The sequence below is a fragment of the Falco rusticolus genome, chromosome 14, assembly GCF_015220075.1.
Source record: "Falco rusticolus isolate bFalRus1 chromosome 14, bFalRus1.pri, whole genome shotgun sequence".
In the NCBI taxonomy this organism is placed as follows: Eukaryota; Metazoa; Chordata; class Aves; order Falconiformes; family Falconidae; genus Falco; species Falco rusticolus.
The window spans coordinates 8,414,676-8,433,147 of NC_051200.1; the positions used below are offsets into that span (position 1 = coordinate 8,414,676).

General features: G+C 43.5%; 1 protein-coding gene across 1 annotated transcript in view; it reads left to right on the forward strand.

The window, feature by feature from the left end:
- Positions 1-18,472, forward strand: part of IL1RAPL2 (interleukin 1 receptor accessory protein like 2) — a 392,948-nt gene that overhangs the window by 344,165 nt on the left and 30,311 nt on the right. The window lies entirely within an intron of this gene.

Here is an 18,472-nt window from a genome sequence, read left to right on the forward strand (position 1 = left end):
TGTCCTAGCACTGTTGACATTGGGAATGTGCAGAATAATCCAGTATTCAGGGGAATAAAGCTCAAAGTTGTGTTTCTTGCAAGATGTAAGGTGAATAAATAAATCACTGCTTTTTCAGTCATAAAGCACTATAGTATCTAGCAGCCTAATCTGGCAAATGCATGTCTTTGAAGGTAATCTTCAAATCTTCTGAAGCAAGTAGCATCTACTTTATGAGTGTCAGCAGGGAGAGACTTTTCTCATGTAATTTTTTTTTTTTTTATGAAACGATAATTTTCTGCAAGACATCATTTAAAGAATTGAGGGATTTACTAGCTGAATCTATTAAGTGTGTACTACTCTGGGATAAAAGTGTGAGTTTACTTGGGACCAGAAGTAAGAAATGGTGCATTGTTCTGCAAAATTAAGACAGAAGTACAAGGCTAGGTCCTCTGAGCCTGGACCTCTCCTCTAAGGAGAGAGTACATTTCACAGACTAGGTGGATGTTCCTTTGGAAAGACAGTAGTTGCAAAACCTCCCACAGTGCTGCTTGCTTTTCCGCATTGCCTTTTAAAGCTGCTGTCAGAAGCAGTCCATGGACCAACAGAGCTAGGCAATTACTTCTGTCTCTGAAGCAGAGCCCAGAGGTTTCCCCTTCTTTGCTCTCCTGCATGGATGAGGGGTAAGGAGCAGCGTGGTGAGACTGCTGATACAGTGGGCCATGCACATGCACGCCAGATCATTTCTTGGGCATCAAGGATATGACAAGATGAACCAGCAGTGGTGATGTTGCACTGGTGCTTCAGTAGTTTACTTGATGTGCTCTGGTTTCCATTGACTTAAAGAGCTGTTTCCATAGCTTTTTTAGTCACTGTTTTCTGTGGTACCTTGGCTGCCTTTGTTCTTTCTTGATAGAATTGTTAAACAAGAGTCGTTGATCCTAAGTCTCTTTGTCACCTCTTGCTTTATGGTTAAGAGCATTTTCCATGTGCTTCCAAGCCTGGTTATGTCCTGTCCCTGGAGACTGGTTGTTTCACAGCTTTAGGATGCCTCCCCAAAATCCTCTCCAAGAATCATTTCCTCAGGCTGTGGCTTGTAAGCAAATCCATGCCTGTCTGCTGAAACACTGTGGGGAACCCTTCCAAAACAGTATGAAGGAGGAAGGTCTCTGGTGAAAAATGAGGAGATGTAGAAACATTGGGTAAAGTATGTCCCACAGGAAAGCCAGCTTGCTTTTGTCTTCCTTCTCTGTCCCATAGCCAAATGGCTGTAGGGATGAATCAGACATTGTGTGCTTTGGTGCTTCTCATAAGTGCCCTTGAACACAAGCTGTGTCTTTAGACCAACATCCTGAGATGCCATTTTTAACACTTTAAAATTTTAAATACTAGCAATGAGCACAAAATGGAGTTTTGGCTAACAACCCTCAATTTGAGAAGGCAGCAGCCCGATTTGTTCCGCCTGGCTCAAGGACTGAGATTGCAAATCCCAGCACTAGTCACTACCTTTTAAAATTTAAGCATCACTTGTACTGACAAATTGCTTTTTAAAGTGAAAATCTGGTATGAGAGCCACTTGCTGGAGTTCCAACAGGAACAGGGGAAAGAGGTGCATCTAATGTGCATGTAACAGAAAAAAAATTGAGGGAAAGATTCATGTCTCCTAATCATTGCATGTTGTAAAACAGATCTTGGGCTGCTTGGTGGGGTGTGGAGTTGTGCCTGTGTGTATACCTGAGGAAGATCTTGGGGGCAGAATGGTGCCTTTGTGATGTTCAGGAGGGTGCTGAGGCTCTCTCAGGTGGGCACCCACCCCAACGCTCTTTCTTCTCTCCCTGGGAGCAGATTGTTCAGTGGAACAAACTCCAGAGAAAATGAAGAACAGCAGCAGCAGAGGAGTCTGTCTACTTCTGTAAAGCAGATTCACATGTTGAACCTAAAGAACCTGGCCAGCCCTGGGAGAGTGCTTTCCATGGTTAATTTTCACTTTTGTGTTACTGATTTTTCTTTTCATTATGTTTGAAATTGGGAGCACTTTGTTCAACATCAGTAGCCAATGGCAATAAGCTGTAGTGATGAGACTTTGCAGAGATATAGGGCAGGGGAAAAGAAGAAGTGTGAGAAATTGAAATGACAGGGTCACGTTGATGACTAGTGATGTGGAGGAAGGAAATTTTTACCCTGTGTGCTTTGATGAGTAGTTCGAAGAGAAGACTATAGTAGGCAGGGAAGTCTTTAGAGACCAAACTGGTATGTCTGGAGCACATCTGGTGTAAAACAAAAGAAAATTGAATCATTTCTGTTTTAAATGAGTGTATTTGGGAGATTATTATTATTATTCTTTTTCAAGATGGAGACGTCTGAGCATGTTTTCATTTGGGAGGGACCCAATATCAGCTGTTGGCTGCATCTATGTATCTGTGCATGGGAAGTGAACTACTAGCGTGACTCACAGTGGTTCCATCTGTCACCTGTGATCACAGCAGGTCTCACTAGTCAGTTTTTTATGTGGAGTTGAATCCACTGAAAGTGTGATCATGCTTTTGAGATCTTACCATTCAGCCTGTTTGCAACCAAAAGCTTTGTTGCCTCAACCATCCTCATAAGGCTTCTCTTCCTTTCTGTTCAGCTGTGGTCCTGAAGTGCAAACAATGTATTTTGCTGTTTGGGACTAAATATATATTTTAATTTCATTATGAAATCACTGAAAAACTAGACTTTTCCAGAAATTTAGCATATTAAAAATCAAAAGATTATGAGGCTGAGGGGGTGTTAAGATATTTTTGCTTGAGCTAAAATGGATCACGTCATGCTCTGGAACGACTTGTAGTATCCTTGTGCTTCTGGCATTTCTCTGTTACCCCAGCCCATATTTCATAGGTTGAGGGATGTATTAGAACAACTATGCAAAAAGTCACCTTCCCTTTTCACAGGGGTAGACAGAGACCGAGGGACAGAGGCTGGGCATGTCTGTGTGGCTGGATACACACCACCAGGTGCCTGTGGTACCTGCTGCAGCTTCATGCAGCCCACCAGTGGTTGGCAAAGCTGCCAGCCCAGCAGATAAGCCCTGCTTGTACCCTGCCAGATGCTCAGGTTTCATTGCCCGTGATCAGAGCCTCTAAACCAGGGCTGGCTCGCACAAAAGGCAGGTGACCGTCAGGGTTGGTAAACTCTGTGTAATAAACAACCCCCTGAAACACTTCAGGGGGGCCAGGAACTGAAGAAGGAAAACCACAGAAAAAAACAGGCCAGCAACCTTCTGTGGGACCATTCAGACTCCTTTGATTGCTTTTGGATTTTAGGTTACATAAACCTTGTCTTCATTTAGTCCAAAATGAAATTCCATTCTGTGAAATAGACTTTCCCCAGGCACTGGTGAAGCTCAGGGCCTCAAATTAGGTGGAAGTGCTAGTCTGTGGCTCTGCATTTGTTTCTCTGCACAGTAGTGCATGTCACCCTGGCTTTTACTTCATTTCCATTTGAGCAAGCAAAAAGCACCACCACGAAGGCTCTGAGCAGCTTGCAGATGACTCAACATGACAAAAGCAAAGTGCAGGGTGCCAGCAATCAGTAGCTTCCATAAACTGCCTGTCACATTGTCCTCTCCTTTGCATCTAAAAGCCAACCAAAAAAGTGGGCCAGGCAGTATCAGGGAGTGAGGCTGGCTGGGACCCCATGGGTCCTGCATGCCCCTTCTCCCAGTGGGGCAGGCCTACTTTAGCAGCGGTTGTTCACAGTGGGACTGAAGTTTCTTTAACCCTGGAAGAAAAGATGCACTAGCTTGAGGGCTTGCAGAGCATGGCAGCAGCGCATGTGGCCCAGTGTCCCTGCGCTGGGCAGTGCTGGCTGTGAGGGTGACAGGCAGGAGGTGCTGGCTGGACTGAGGACCATCCATCACCCCAGGCTGCTCTGAGCTTGCGGGCAGCAGAGACCGGGGTGCCAGCCCTGTGGGGGCAAACACGCTGCTGCCATTGCATGGTTCATGCTGCCAGGCAGCGACAGCTGGGCTCCCCTGGCTGTACCTTCCCCTGCAGGCCCAGCACAGAGAGAGTGCGCTGCCAGCCATGCGTTTGCATCCCCATTGGCCAGAAGGGCAGATTTTACATGTCTTTTTCTCCTATGTAACTACACCTTGCTGTCACCTTTTCCCAGCAGCTGAGGAAACTTCCCTGGAGCATCTTTGGAGAACCTTGGCCTCAATTAATACTACCCCTTGCACTGCTGAAACTGAACTTGAGCTTTTTTTGCTTTTGGCAAAGCACAGGGATGGATCTCCACTGCAGCAGCCCCACACCTTGGGAACAGCAATAATGCTGCTCAGGCACGGCAGGCATCGTGCCGGGGTGGCTGCACTAGGAGCCCTCCTGTCACATCTTCAGGGAGGCCACAACTTGTCCCTTGTATTCTCCCAGCTGGGTCTTTCACTGCCCAAAAGGCTCACTCCTTGTCCCCTCCATATCTGTGCCATACACAAAAGAAATGTTGGCCTATGCTGAGGTTTTGTTTCTGCTTTTGTTGACGTGCCCTTTTACTGCTCTCCCCTTTGAAGCCATCTCTCTGTAGCAGTCTTCTGAAAGGGAGGTTGCTCTTTGCCTTCCACAGCTATCCCCAGTCAACTGCTCCATACACTCCGTAATCTCAGCACACACAGCACTACGTGTGTGCTGCTGCCAGGTAACTTCCCAGGGGAGGGGGTGGTAACTGGAGTGTGGCAGATTGCTCCTTAGGGCTCGGGAAGGGAGTTAGGCTGTACCTTCGTGTCACTGGGGGCAAGGGGGTCTCTGGGAAAGTCAACAGCTCCAACAGAAAATTTGTAGAGGTTAATAAATCTAAAAAGGCTGAAAAACTAGTGCTACAGGAATCAGTACAGAAGTATTTAATGTATTTTCTGTCTGTTGGGAAAATGAGAAATATTCATCGGAAAAGAAAGAAAAAACCCCAACTTGTTAGCAAACAAGACTATGTTTCTCTGTGTGTGTATTTGGGGTTTTTTTTAAATGGATTTCTAAATGTCCATAAAAATGGACTTTTAAAGTGGGTTTCATTATAGGGGGACTGGAGGGGGAGTGGTGGGAGTGTCTGTGTGGCTGATTTGTTAGGCATTTGGGGATAGTGAGTATTATTTGGTCTGTCTGACTGATAATTACCCAAGGGATCCTGTTTTTCAGCACACTGTGAGGCATAAAGTACAGTGTTCTGCAGGGGTCTGTGCTCATTCTCTGAGCCAGGCTGTGAGCTTATCCTTAGTGGGAAATGAGAAATGACACAGGTATAGGTAGCACAGAGCACAAATCTGTCCTAGCCTTCCCCACGGAGTGCTGCTTCCAGGCTCCCCTCAACGAGCCTCCAGTGGGCCCTGTTCCCCGTGACCAGAGCTGACAGCATCCTTTGCCTGTGAAGATTCAGCCTCTTTCCTCTAACAGCATCCTTTGCCTGTGAAGATTCAGCCTCTTTCCTCACTGCCCCAACTGCCCCACTCTTTAGGCAGCACCCCCCACCATTAGAGTTTTGCAGTGTGGGAAAGATTTTTCAGATGCTGCACACACCCAGCCCCATCTCCCTCCAGGCAGGCTTTCTGTTGGAGATGACTCCACCTGGCAGAGCAAAAGAAGCACATGTTGCCCATTACCTGCACAGCGCAGCAGAGGGGAATGTTGCTGAGAAATACTGGGCTGAAATGCAGCAGCGGTAGCATATAAGGCAAAATATTAGAGGCCTCCAGTGCAATCCCCAGAGTACATCAACCATACCCAAGAAAAGAAGCTTTCTATCCATCACGGAGTCGGCACAGATGTCAGGGTGGACAGCTTTAAGGAAGGCTGACTCTCGAGCTGAGGGTTGAGGAAAGTTCAGTGAAGACAATTCCTGACAAACTGACTTGAGTTACTGTCTTTTTGTGACCCCTAGCCCAAGGAAGAATGGATTGATTAAGGAAATAATTATGGTTTTGACAGAAAAATGAAAGAAATTAGTTCAGACACATTGGTTCTCAACAAGGTAGCACAGAAGATCATTATCCAAACAGAGGAGAAATTTCACCTGGCCTTTTCTGTCTCTAATACTCAGCAGAGTCAACAGAAAAAGACCTGAAGAAAAACCTCTCTGACTGCAAAGCAGAACAGCCCCTCAGGGCAGCTAACAACTCTTCACAGGTATGCCCCAGCGCTAGGTACCATTTCCCCGTATTCCTCTGGGCATTGGAGGAGGATAACAGTGAACCGTGGCCATGTTTATGACTCCCTGTGCATGGAGCAATGGTGACTTTCCTGTGTTGGAAAATCCACTCTGGACTACAGAAGGTTTTTTTCTGTTGTATTTGTTTCTGTTTTGTGTTGTTACATGAGGTTTTTGAGAACATGTGCAGCATCCCTTTAAAAAATCCTTAAAATAAACATTCACAAGACTTTGGGGGCAGGCATTTGCCTTAGCCTGTTATCAGCTGCAGACACAGCTTCATTTAGTGCTCTGCCAGGTAGCAGATGCACATCTCTAAAGGCCAGTCCTTTGGTCTTGCTCCTACACATCTGTGTGTGATTAGACCGTTACACTTCCAGATGATCACAATTACCTGGGTCCTTGCTTAGTTTTCGGATGGTGGCAGGAGCTTTCCCAAGGGAGGAAAAAGCAAGTCTGTAACCTTCTCTGGTTAATTCGGGTGAAGGCCACACAAAGATTTCTGACACTAGAAAAAAGCTCAAATAACAATCTTGGCACTGAAGTGACCATGGTTTCACATGAGATCTTACAGGGAGCGGCTTAATTTCCTTCTCAGCACCAGCACAGCTAAGAAAAGAGATAAGCAATAAAGAAGAGCAAAGCTTTTCTCTCAGGAGGGTTTTTTTAAGATCCTGCTCTGAGATCCTGAGCTCCTAAGATACTGCCTTACATCCAAACACCACCCTGGACAAGACACAAGGAGGGGTATTCTGAAGCTCCAGGACTGTATGAAATCAAAGTTGCTCTCTGTGGGAGCCAGCTTTGTGTGCTCAGTGCTTTTGCACAGCTGCTCACAGCCTGCCAGAGCGAAGGGCAGGCTTGGACTCCTACCTGGGCCAGACAGTAGCTCACTGGTGCTTTGCCTGCTGTGCATAACAGGGCTGAGAGCCCTGACCACAGTGTAGAAGAGCTCGTATTTCCTGATTCCCCTTCATTCTTTAATAGCAAATAGTCTTTTTAAAATCAGCCGCCTAAGTTCATGCTAAATTCTCAGGAGGTTGCTCTGAATTCACTCATAACATGGCTCTCCTAAATGGAGAGTTCACGCTGAATTCTCCACAGCAGGGTAATAAAGGTTCCCTCTTCTCAATATAATTCAGATTCAAATTCATAATATCTTCTTGTAAGTCTCAAGAAGACGGGACATCCCTCTCTCCAAGAGGGGTGGGGAGACTGGGTGGAGGTAAAGGTTTTTTATTTATTGGGGGGTTTATTCTTTCAAAAAGGTTTCTTATCCTTGTCTTTGCTTTGCATGCCACACCTGGTCAGAGGATCTCTTGCTCTGAGCCCACTTTCCTCTCAGAGTATGACCTGTTTGTGCCATTTGCCTTAGCTGTGGGGAATCCACAGCCAGGCGATGTGGCCACCTGGGAAATCCCCAAGACAATGGGACCACCTGAGAGTGAATTCATGCTCCTGTTTCCCAGTGTAGTCCCATGAGCACATGAGATGTGGGCTTTGCGGCATCCCATGCTGGTGGCAAGTATGGTAAAGCTGGTACCATCCAGTCTGTGTCTATAGCTTAGTCTGACAGTTTTGCCTCCTTTCAAACCTGGAACAGGAGTTTATAAAAGCTGGGCCCTGCTCCTCTGGTGCTGTGAGCCAAAGACAGTATTATCCTCCTTCAGGGGTGCTCTGCTGTGATCTAGAGAAGGCCAGAGTTAGTCCTTGCAGAGACATCTTCCCTTCCCTGTTCATCGAGTTTTGCAATCCTGGGATGATTGCCTTGCTATGTCTTGAAATTCCCACTCTTTTCTGCAAGCATGTGATGTCTCATCACCATGAATGTAAACCCCTTTGCAGGAGTTTCTGCTTGAGCCGGCAAAGTGGATTTTTTTTCATTTTTGGAGTGTTTTTAATCATCAGTAATCAGCAATGTTGAGAATGAGGGTGAAGTAGATTTGGGTAAGGTGAAACCACGGGCTGTGCATTCACTGTATAAAGATCCAGGGGGGGGAAAGTGATGGGACAGAATTTAGGAGTTCTAAGTTACAGACTTCATTGTTTGGCACTCACCTAGGGAAAAATTAGATTATTAGACTCCTGTGCAACTAAAATTACATTTATTGTGTGGTTAATGTGAATGCTGTCAACTGAATGCAAAGCAGGAGGCTTAGGGTAAATCTGAGTCCGCACTGCTAATAGGTTTAGGGCAATTAGTCTATTGACTTCTGTAAATCACATCTGTCAGAAAAAAAAAAACAACAAACCAACAAAACAAACCCAGGTCATTTTCAACTGGCACTTACCTGAACTGATAGGTTATGGCTCAAATTACTGAGCACAAGGGCTGCCACTGTTTCTCTTTAGGAAGGAGTAGTTTTAACTCTGAGAAATTGTCCGAATTTATAAAATTTCTCATGACCCTTTCATTCTTAAATGCTTGCTAAATTGTTGCACCCAAGATACAAATGTCTGGCTTAGGTCTTGTGTCTTGGTTAAAAGATTCTTACCCCAAGGTTTTGGGGAAAAAAGAAATAAAAGAGAAAGAAAAGATGTAAACCAGTGAGAGTTTTCTGTGTGATTGACTTTTTATTAAAATACTATCCACCTTAATGTTACTTGGGGTTTTTTTATCATTACTTTTGGTTTTTTTAACAAAAAGAAGGGAAAAGAAAAATGTGTCCTTTAATTTTTAGAAATTAGAAGAGATTAAACTTCCCTGTAAATTCTTTATTGGACAACTGATGAACAATAGTGATTCATTCAATAAGGAAAATACAGGTTGTATTTATTGAACTGTGTTTTATTTTCCTGCACACCCTAAATGTTTTCTCTAAATTTAAGTAAATAATAAATGGTAGTTACTTACTGGAGTTAGCTTGGTTAAAATTTTGCTCTGTGGCTGTTGTTTTCCTTTTTAAATCTTTTTCATAACTACAGCCTCTATTTAGAACTCACTGTTGCCCTTACTCAGCAGAGCACTTAAACACGTGCCTAAATTTAATCAACGGGGAACCCTCTCCCTGTTCAGCAAAATGTTTATTTGCTGAGCTTTAAGCACATCAGTCAGTTGTAGATTCTCATCTGAGTACAAGCTGATCTCAGTAGCTGTGTCCCTGTTGGTCCCATTGTGCAGGGGAAGTGAGAACTTGTGTCATCTTATCACAGGCTCTAGCAAGCCCTGTTCCCGGGGATGAGAGGCCACCTGCATAACTGAGGCCAAATGAGGTGACAGTTGTGGTTACATTCATTTTCAGAGGTGATTGGCATCTCTCTCTTCATCCCCCTGACCAGGACAACCCAGCACTGTGTTTGATTTATTATAGGAAGGCTAGGAAAGCTGGAGAAGTAAGAAGGTTGCAGCAGTTATTGCCTTTTGTGTCTGGCCCCTTTTCTTAGCCCTTCTACCCCATTCCTGTGCACTGTCAGGACCGTGACAGCAGAGAAAGGAAAGGACTAAATAAGTCTATCAAGGTGATGTTCTGGACCTTGTTAACCGCATTAACGTTTCTGGCTCTACATGCCTGCTCAGGGCACTATGGAGATATTAGCAAGCTGTTCAGGGCGAGTTAGTTTTTCCATTAATGCCCTTGTACAAAGCTGATGTCACAGTCCGTTCAGATTTACAGGGCAATGTACTCTGTGATTTAAACTTTATTTCATGAGCTAATGAAGAAATATAATGAACAAACATGACAAACAGGGGCTCAGTCCCCTTTTGCCCAGATTAGTGTATCATGTGGATTCACTTATTCACTGCTCAAGTCATAAGGTTTCAGTAGTTATAGCCCATAACTCTCAATATCGTGCACCTATGAGCAAAAGAAAAGAATTAGTTACCTAGCTGACAGTGAGAGTGCTCATCCTTCCTCCTCCATCAACTTGTGGGTGTCCCCTTGTATCATACCAGGACGCATGAAAGCCTCAGCAGTCCAGCTGCTATTCGATTCGCTTCACAAGGTTTTTTGGGTAAACTGATGTTTTATACCCTCCACCTTGGAGGTTTGATCTATACCATTTCCATAAGTTAGTGCATTCTGAGGAAACTTCCAGGCAAAAGGTAATGGCTGCTGGAGACAGCAGTTTGCAGGGGATCATGGTGCATAGTGGTCCTTTAGCTCTGTCTGGCTGCCTGTCCTGCCCACATGGTGCTCTCGCATTGAGCCAGTGGCACTGCTCCCAGCTTACATCAAGCCTTAGCATGAGCTGGGTTAGCCAAAATCTAAGCAGGAGTTGAGTGACCAGTCACAAACTAAGTACTAAAACACCCCGGCTGACTCCCTAGTTTGAAGCATGCATTGATTTCAAAGGGTGTCACTTTGTTTATAGGGCAGGACATCCATAACATGAAGCATGAGTTCATGTTTGCTTTGTCCTTTCTAAGCGAAGAAGAATTATCCATTCTTTAGTCATTGTCTTAAGAAGTTTTATCATCTATTTAAAAATTAACACGAAAGTTGGAAGAAGTTTAGCATAATTTCTTCAGTCTCTTGCAGCCTGCAGCTGGTTTCTTTAGCAACCTTGAATGTACCCTCTGCCTACTAAATGGGAACTCACTAAGACGTACAGCTGGATACCCATTACATGCTCATGTGGGTAAGGTTTGGCATTTGGCCACACTGATGGTGGCAGACCTTGATTAGGTTGTTTCCTCCATGCACTTCCTTTGCGTGAAGCCAGATTGTTCTCTGGAAAGAGATGCTGGATTTCATCCTCTTTTGCCCCTGAGAGAAAAGATCAAAGATGTACTTGCTCAGGAAACTGGAACGTAAGACACGAATGTTCATAGAAAATTTTATGCAGGGCAAGTTGGAGAGTTGGAAAGTCCTGAAGCTGGCAAGAAGCAGCCATTTGTGGCATAGGACCCTACCTTCCCCTTGAACCAGCAGGTTGCTGGGAGGAGACAGGAGCATCTCTTTGTGGTCCATCTCTTTGTAGCTCAAACCAACAGTTGGCTGTTTCTCCTTCTTGCTATGGGACAATGATATAAGGAAGCAAGTGTCCCTCTGAATAATTTTTTCCTTTCCTACTCTTCTCTTAGAGCAACCCACCTGTGTGTCACCATCTATTTTGGCCATGTTAAAAGGTGATACCAGAATAGAGGGAAATGATTGCTGTGACAGCATGAAGCCATACCCATGCCCTGGTCATAGTGAGATGGTTTGTTCCATCTCGCTCCCTGCTTACTTCACCTTAGTCTGGATGTCACTGTTCTGTTGCCAGTGGGCTCCCCCGGCCCTAGGAACTCTACCACCAAGGGAATGCTTTTTAAGTACCTACAGGGCGTTTCTCTTAAATAATATTTCTGTGCCTCAAAATGCACATAAATGAGATTTTCAGACCCTCAGCAATGAGCATGAATTATAGTCAGCACAAGGCAGCTGTCAAGCTGCTTCTGGAAATCCCACAAAGCATCTGTCTTCATTGTAGGTGAATAACTGGAACACTGAAATCCTTGACTCTCAGTTACACCTGAGCTCTCAATGACTAAGATTTCAAATTATGACCCAAAGGCAGTTCTGAAAATGGGATAAAGGATTTTGCAGGATTTAGGTGAGGTTTGCTTTGGTAGGGGTGGGGTTTGGGATTTTTTTCTGGGATGCTTTTGGAAGAAAGTTGCTCTAGGAGATTTTGCCTTTATTGATTAATTTTTAGAACATCCGATAACTTTTTATCGGCAACATTTCAGCCTTGTGGGTGTTTTAGTTTTTTCCCTTTTTGTGAGAGCCACGGTCAATAACCCAGCCTACAAGCAGCACTTGCAGTGGGTCATGATTGTGGTGTTTAAATTAGAAGGCTTTGGGGCTGTCTGGAATGCCAGCAAACACGTTGACTTCTGGTTTTGGCAACAAACTGTCTAGAGACTTAGTTGCTTTGTTTCATGTTTGGAGTTTTGCTGCTTGCTGTTAGTCAGTGTTATTTTTATGCTACTTTTTATATATGCCATTTGCTCACTTGAGTGAGACAGAAAAGCACAAATATCTCATGGCCATGTGTTTTGTGTTGTCTCAGGGCATAAGAAATAAGAGCAGAGCAAGAGAGAAGGTTAGAATTAAGATCATAAACTACAGAGGACAAAACAAGACCTAAAGATCTCTTGCATTTTTCTTGTCAAAGTTTTTACTGGGCTCTTTGTTATTGCCAGACTTGCCTTAGTCAAAAAGTTCTTACATGACTGAAGAGCCCACTTAATGTATGTCATGTACTGCCACCTTTCATTTTTCCTACGTATCAATACAGCTACCAGAATATCATTGTATGGCTAGCATAGGCTGTTCACAACACAGGGGCTTACTTAGGGGAAGAACACCTCCTTTAGCCCATTTCTTTGTAGAAACTTGGAGAATAAATCAATCTTAGTAAAGTATATATCTGTACGTGTGTGTGTGGTTTTACATGTTCTTTAACTGAATTTCTGGAGGCTAGTGAGGTTGGATTTCCCTATTTTTCTTTCTTTTTTTTTTTTTTTTTTTTCCCCTAATGCATTCAGTTCATTAATTCCTGGTTGATCTTTAATTATGCAAATGTTTGGAAGGATCATGTCCAGTCATGAACCTACTGGCTGCTGAAACATTATAGAACTTTCTGTAATTAATTTTTTTTCCTCAGTCAGGGAAAATAATTTGGTTTGAGTATGTTTTATTTTCACTGGATCCACTAATGCTCAAACTACTCACTGAACTCCATGAGACTTTTACCTAAATGGGTTAATGTGATTTAGCACACAGCTAGGCTTGCATTCTGTAGAATAGCCAAGTAAAAGAAGCCCAGGTAGAGTAATTAGCACTGACTTGGTAAATCTTGTTGTACTAAACAAAACATGGAATCTTTGATTAAGCAATGCTGGGAGATGTCCAGGAAAAAAATAAAGGAGGGAAGTGATAATGTACCTGAGGTTTTTGTGGGTTTTTGTAGCTTTGTCTAAATTCAGTAGCAGATAAATCTGTGAACAATTTCGGTGCCACCTTAGCCAGGTATAGAACAGATGCTGAAGACCCTGATGTTATGGAGTGGTACAGCAGCGCCTTGATCTCTGCTGAGGGGGACTGGGAAACACAGGTGATCAGCTGTGCTGGGTGACAGGAGAAAAACCCAAGCATATCCTCAGCTACCTTTGCTGAATGCCTCCTGACTTCTTTAGGAAGTCATCCCATTGCGGATGAGCCCTGGGCAGAGGTCTAGGGCTCAGCAGCTCAGCCGCAGGGTCTGGCACTCAGATTGCAAGAGTCAACTTGAGTGGGCACCATTTGCTGCTGTTGCCATCCTTGCACCCCTGGTGGCAGCTCAGCCTGACGTTCAGCATCAGCCAGCAAAGCAAAACCCATGGTTTGGCTCAGGCTGCACCACCTCAGTGTGCTGCTGGGTTCTGCCTCTTACTGCCGAGCATAAGGGAACAGCTAAGAAGATGTCCTTGCAAGGGACTTAGATAAAATTGACATTCTCTGCTAACTAGATAGAAGCTACCACACACAGAGATTGTTTTTCATGAGTCAAGGTCTCTGTTGCCCCTGGCATTTGTTTTGTGGATAAATTGCAGGCATAAGCTTTGCCTCCCGTATCTTTTTATCCAGGATGTCCTTCTGAAGGAAAAGGAAATGTGTTCTTCACAGTAGTATACAACCCAGCCTGCCTTGCCAGGGCAATTTAAATCACTCTGCTGCTATTTGGCCAGTTTCTAGCACTTGTAAAGCACATTAGAACAATAATGTTCTTGTCAGTGACATGGAGATTTGCTTTGCAAACCTCACAGCCTGCAAAGTCAGATCTGATTCTGCAGACAGCCTCTAGAATACAGTTACTGAGATGTGATGTCACCTGCCTTTCTTGTCCTCTGTCTCAGCAAACTGAAGAAACAAAGCCTGTGAAGTGCCTGCATAACATCTGCATGTGTCAAGAGTGGGAAGCTGCTCCTTTGCAAACACTTCTCTCTGTCAGACTTGTAGGGAAAGAGACACAAGCACCATTATCAGAGAGGAGCTACATGATGCATATGCATCAATAAGAGACTTGGAGTGATGGAATTTTTTGGTGGCAGCAGTGCACTTGTTTTCCCTTCGACGTGTATACAGCATCCAGCCCTGAAATAGGTAAAAGCAATGATGTTACAGTCAATAATATTAACACCCAGCTGGAGCTGAAGATGTAAATCCAGCTAGCGACACGTTCAGGATTGACTTGTGATGTTCCTTGGTACACAAGGAGGTCTTCCTTTGACACTTTTAGTCAGTTCTGCCACTAGCTTGGAAGGATCATCTGCTTCAGTTCAGGCTTGTTGAGAGTGGTGTATCTGGCACAAAAATGTGAAAGAATTGGAAAAAATGCTACTGTTTCAAACTATGGGGAAAAACAAAACAAACAAAAAATGCACCTAAGGATTCATAGATGGCTTTGGCAGTTTGATGGGGTTGCTCTGGGATGATTTGCTCCATGAGTGAAAGCCTGAGTTGCTGGAAGAACAAAGAACCAGCAGAATGTGGACATCGGAGAATACAAACTCTGTGTTGCAGCCTTGAGTAGATGCTCACAAATAAGCCACAAAATACAACTACTTGTGCAAAACGAGTGAAAGAAAAAGAAACAATCAATCTGTGTTTTAAAAAAAAATCCCTGAAAAGGTCCTTGGTATAAGCCAGATCTTACGATCTGTGAACAGCTTTTGTCTTCCATGCTGGTCAGTCATCTCATCTTGGCACTTACATTTTTAAAAGACTGAAGAACTTCTAGGTATTTTAAGCTTCATTTACTTGTTACTTGGAGCATTCCTCGTTCAAGAGGGACTGTACTGAAGGATTTTTCATTCTCTTTCAAAGCATGTAGGACCTGCAGTAAGCACATCCAGAATCATGCCTGGCTACATTCTTTTGCAGACTCTTTTTCCATCCTTAACCAGTATTCCTACTGCCATCAGGCAGCTATTTTGCTTGAATAATTGCATTTCTGTGGGATTCTTATTTTCAGAAAAAAATGCTACAATGTATGGTAGAGTTCATGCAGATTTGTTATGCAAATGGTCAGGTGAAAAATGTACAATAAGATTTAGAAAAAAATGTAATTTCTATTGCCAGTGGTTGTGTCTTATCAGCTGGGAGTTTGCAACAAGCCTGCCTGATTGACAGAGGAGGGAAAAAAAGCAAAAGCAGAGACTTCTGCTGGAACCTGAGGCTTTACTGTAACAAGGTGACCCCAGCAAAGCAGTAGACTCAGTGATGTCTACAAGCAGGATTTTCTAGTTTCTTCCCTTGTTTCTTAAAATACTATCTCAACTGTTGAGTCTTAAAAATCTTACTAATAATTTTCTCTGTTTCTGAGCAAATTATTAATTAAAATTGCAACTGATGTGTCTGATTTAAACAGAAATCATTTATAAATGGAAAACTTAGGATAGCATTCATTCTAGGAACTTTGATGTTGTTAATTAAGTGATGCAAGGTGATTTTTTTCTTAATAAGAACAGTTAGTTGTGGAACTACTCAGTGTCATGCAGAATAGCAGTAATGATATGCAAAAGTTTGGGCCTTACACAAGATGAGTTGTTGGAGTTGCAGACTGCCTGTTAGTTCCTTCTGCCTGGAACTGTGTCTCAGTGTGACACCACATGGCTTAAAGCCAGCCCCAAGATCAGGACCTGCAAAGGGCACTTTCCATGCTCAGCACATTTCTCCCCATATTCAAGGGTACATTTAGGAACCAGGGAATTCGGGTATTTTAGTATCTCAGTACTTGGGAGAGAAATGCAGTGAGACATGCTATGTTCTTTTCTGGGTGGGAATTGGTTGGAGTTCCCTGAAAACCAGTAGTAACAGGTTGCTGCTGTGGCCAGCTGTGCCTTAACATAGCAGGAGAGGGGAAACCTCCCTTACGTTCCTTATGGAAGCTTATTTGAGTAGATAAACTTTCTGCAAGGAAGAGCTGTTGTTACCTTTTCTGACTTTGTCCTGCTTCCAGAGTTCACAAAGGTGTGATGAGACTTAAAAAGCAGAAGCTGCTTCAGATAGCTAGAGAAGAGTGAGATGATGTCCTTACCAGCTGGAGGAGTAGAAGAACAGTGTGTGAGAGTTTGTGTTTGGATGGGACCTTCAAGTGTCATCAAATTCCAAGCTCTTTCTACCCAGGACAGATCAGCTCAACCTAGATGTGCATCATTCTGCTACTGAGATAAAAATCAGTTGTTCCATGAGAAACCCATTGCTTACAGTTCCTTCTCATCGGTGATGGGTTTGCAGATGAGATGGGCTGGTTTTTTTCAGGTGTGGCCAGTCCTAGACTTGGAGCTGAAAACACTAATTCACTCTAAAGTTTGCTGTTGACAGTATTAGTTTATTCTGCTGGTTTTCCCTCATGGCAAAGCTGGGAAATAGATCTGCCTGGGCATGTTCAGAGCATGCAGGCTGTCACAGTAAAGGCTACTGATGCTTTATATTGGGTTTGTTTATTACAGAAGCTGTGTAACAACCACTAGGTTTTTCAGGTTTTCCTATTTGTATAGAAAACGTCTTATTTCTTCAGATCAGATGTGTTACCTCAGGATATTTACTCTGCATGTATAGAAATCTTAGACTCACCTTGGAATATTTTCCTTTCTTCAGGGTTTGTTTTTAAGTAAAAATTTGCTGGTTTGAGGAAAAGCACACCCTGTAATATATTTTCCTTGTAACACTTAATGCTTGGCATGGTGTGCCAGGAAAAGGGCATATACTGTCAGTGCTGATACCCTTTTCTTTTTCACATTGATACAATTGTCTTTCTCTATTAAAATCAAACACGGACTGAACAGCCACATGCTAGGAATCACTAAGTGGTATTTAAATAGATGTGTATCATGACTCCGAGGCAAGCGGCACAAAAGACCTCACACCTCATAGGCATCCAGCACGTTAGGGAAACAGGAGATGGATACAGCCAGGGACTCCAATCCTCCCCTCCACCCGTGGAGGGCACACAGCACCTCGCAGGGCTGGGTGAACGGGTTAGGAGCAGAAGGGAACAGACTTCTCCAATATTGTCTTGTAATGGGGTTAAGTGTCTGCCTAGATGTGTTTTTGACTTCATTAGTTAATAAAGTTTGGAACTTTCTTATGATGGTGGTCAGTGTTGTGGGATGAATATCCACCTCTTCTTGTATTTTGGACGTTTGAGCTGGTTGTATACAATCTGTCAGCGTCAGCACGTGTTCAGTGGCCAGCTGTGGTACCAGAGTTCATAGCGAATGTGGAGATAATCAAAGAGTCTGTAAAACATTTTCAGGATAAACATTTTCTATTTTTGTCTTTTGCTATTTGAGAAACAGACTGAAGTGCAGTCTTTAAACCTTTTCTTGCTGTATCCTAATGTTTCAAAAGGACTTGTAATTTTGGATCTTGACTTGGAAACAATTTAAAGGCGGCTGATTTTCAGTGGCTGGGAGTGCTGCACTTCCTGACTAATCAGACTCTTTTGATGTGTCTTAAATTGGGCACTGAAATAATGGATAGACAACTGCAAGCAGTTGACTTAGGACAGCTCTTTGGGGGTTTAGGCAAAGATGCTTTAACACACAGCTCTCATATGCTCCAAGCATGCACACAGTGAGTTATCACTGCTGAGTGGACAAGGAGTAACTGATGTGAAACTATTAAACCATGCCCAAGCAACCAATGTGCTCCAAATGACTAGCTGTTTTTGAGAAGTGTAGGCCTGTTCTATTTCAGCATCAAAGGAGTCTCCTGCTGGCACTGAGAATGGCTGGCATAATAAAACATTTCTTCTAAATATGGTAAAATGCATTATTTGGATTTTTCATGCTCGACCCAAGTCCTGGAAGACTCAGCAGGAGTCTCCTTTGACATTAAATGAGGTCTGTCCTCCCATGTGAGTTAGTGACTCTGTAGCTGCTTTGTAACCTGGGCTATGCTGGGTAAAATAGGGAAAAAGAAGTGGTTGCAGCAGCTGTATTTGCATACTAAGAGAACAAGCATGGTTTTCCTGAATTTCCTGGCTTGATTGGGGTTTTTTTATTCTTTTTTTTTTTTTTTTCTTCTGCAGGCAGACAACCATCTGTCATGGCAGTGTAAGCACAGTCCTGAACTAGCTAGTGCAACTAGAGCTGTAGCCAAACAAAAGCCCATCTAAATGTTGAATTCTTGGAGAGAAAAGAAATCTGATTAGTTTCCAAGGTTTATTTTCTTTCTTTTGGATGTATTTGTGCAGAGCTGAAAGGAAGAGTTATTTATTGCTTGAATAATGCTTTGAAGTTTGGTCTTTTGCCAAAAGCCTGTTGACAGTAACATGAGTGTTGTTGGTGCTCGCTGGCATCATGTATTACTTGGGGATCTTTAAAAGCTCACTGAACAGC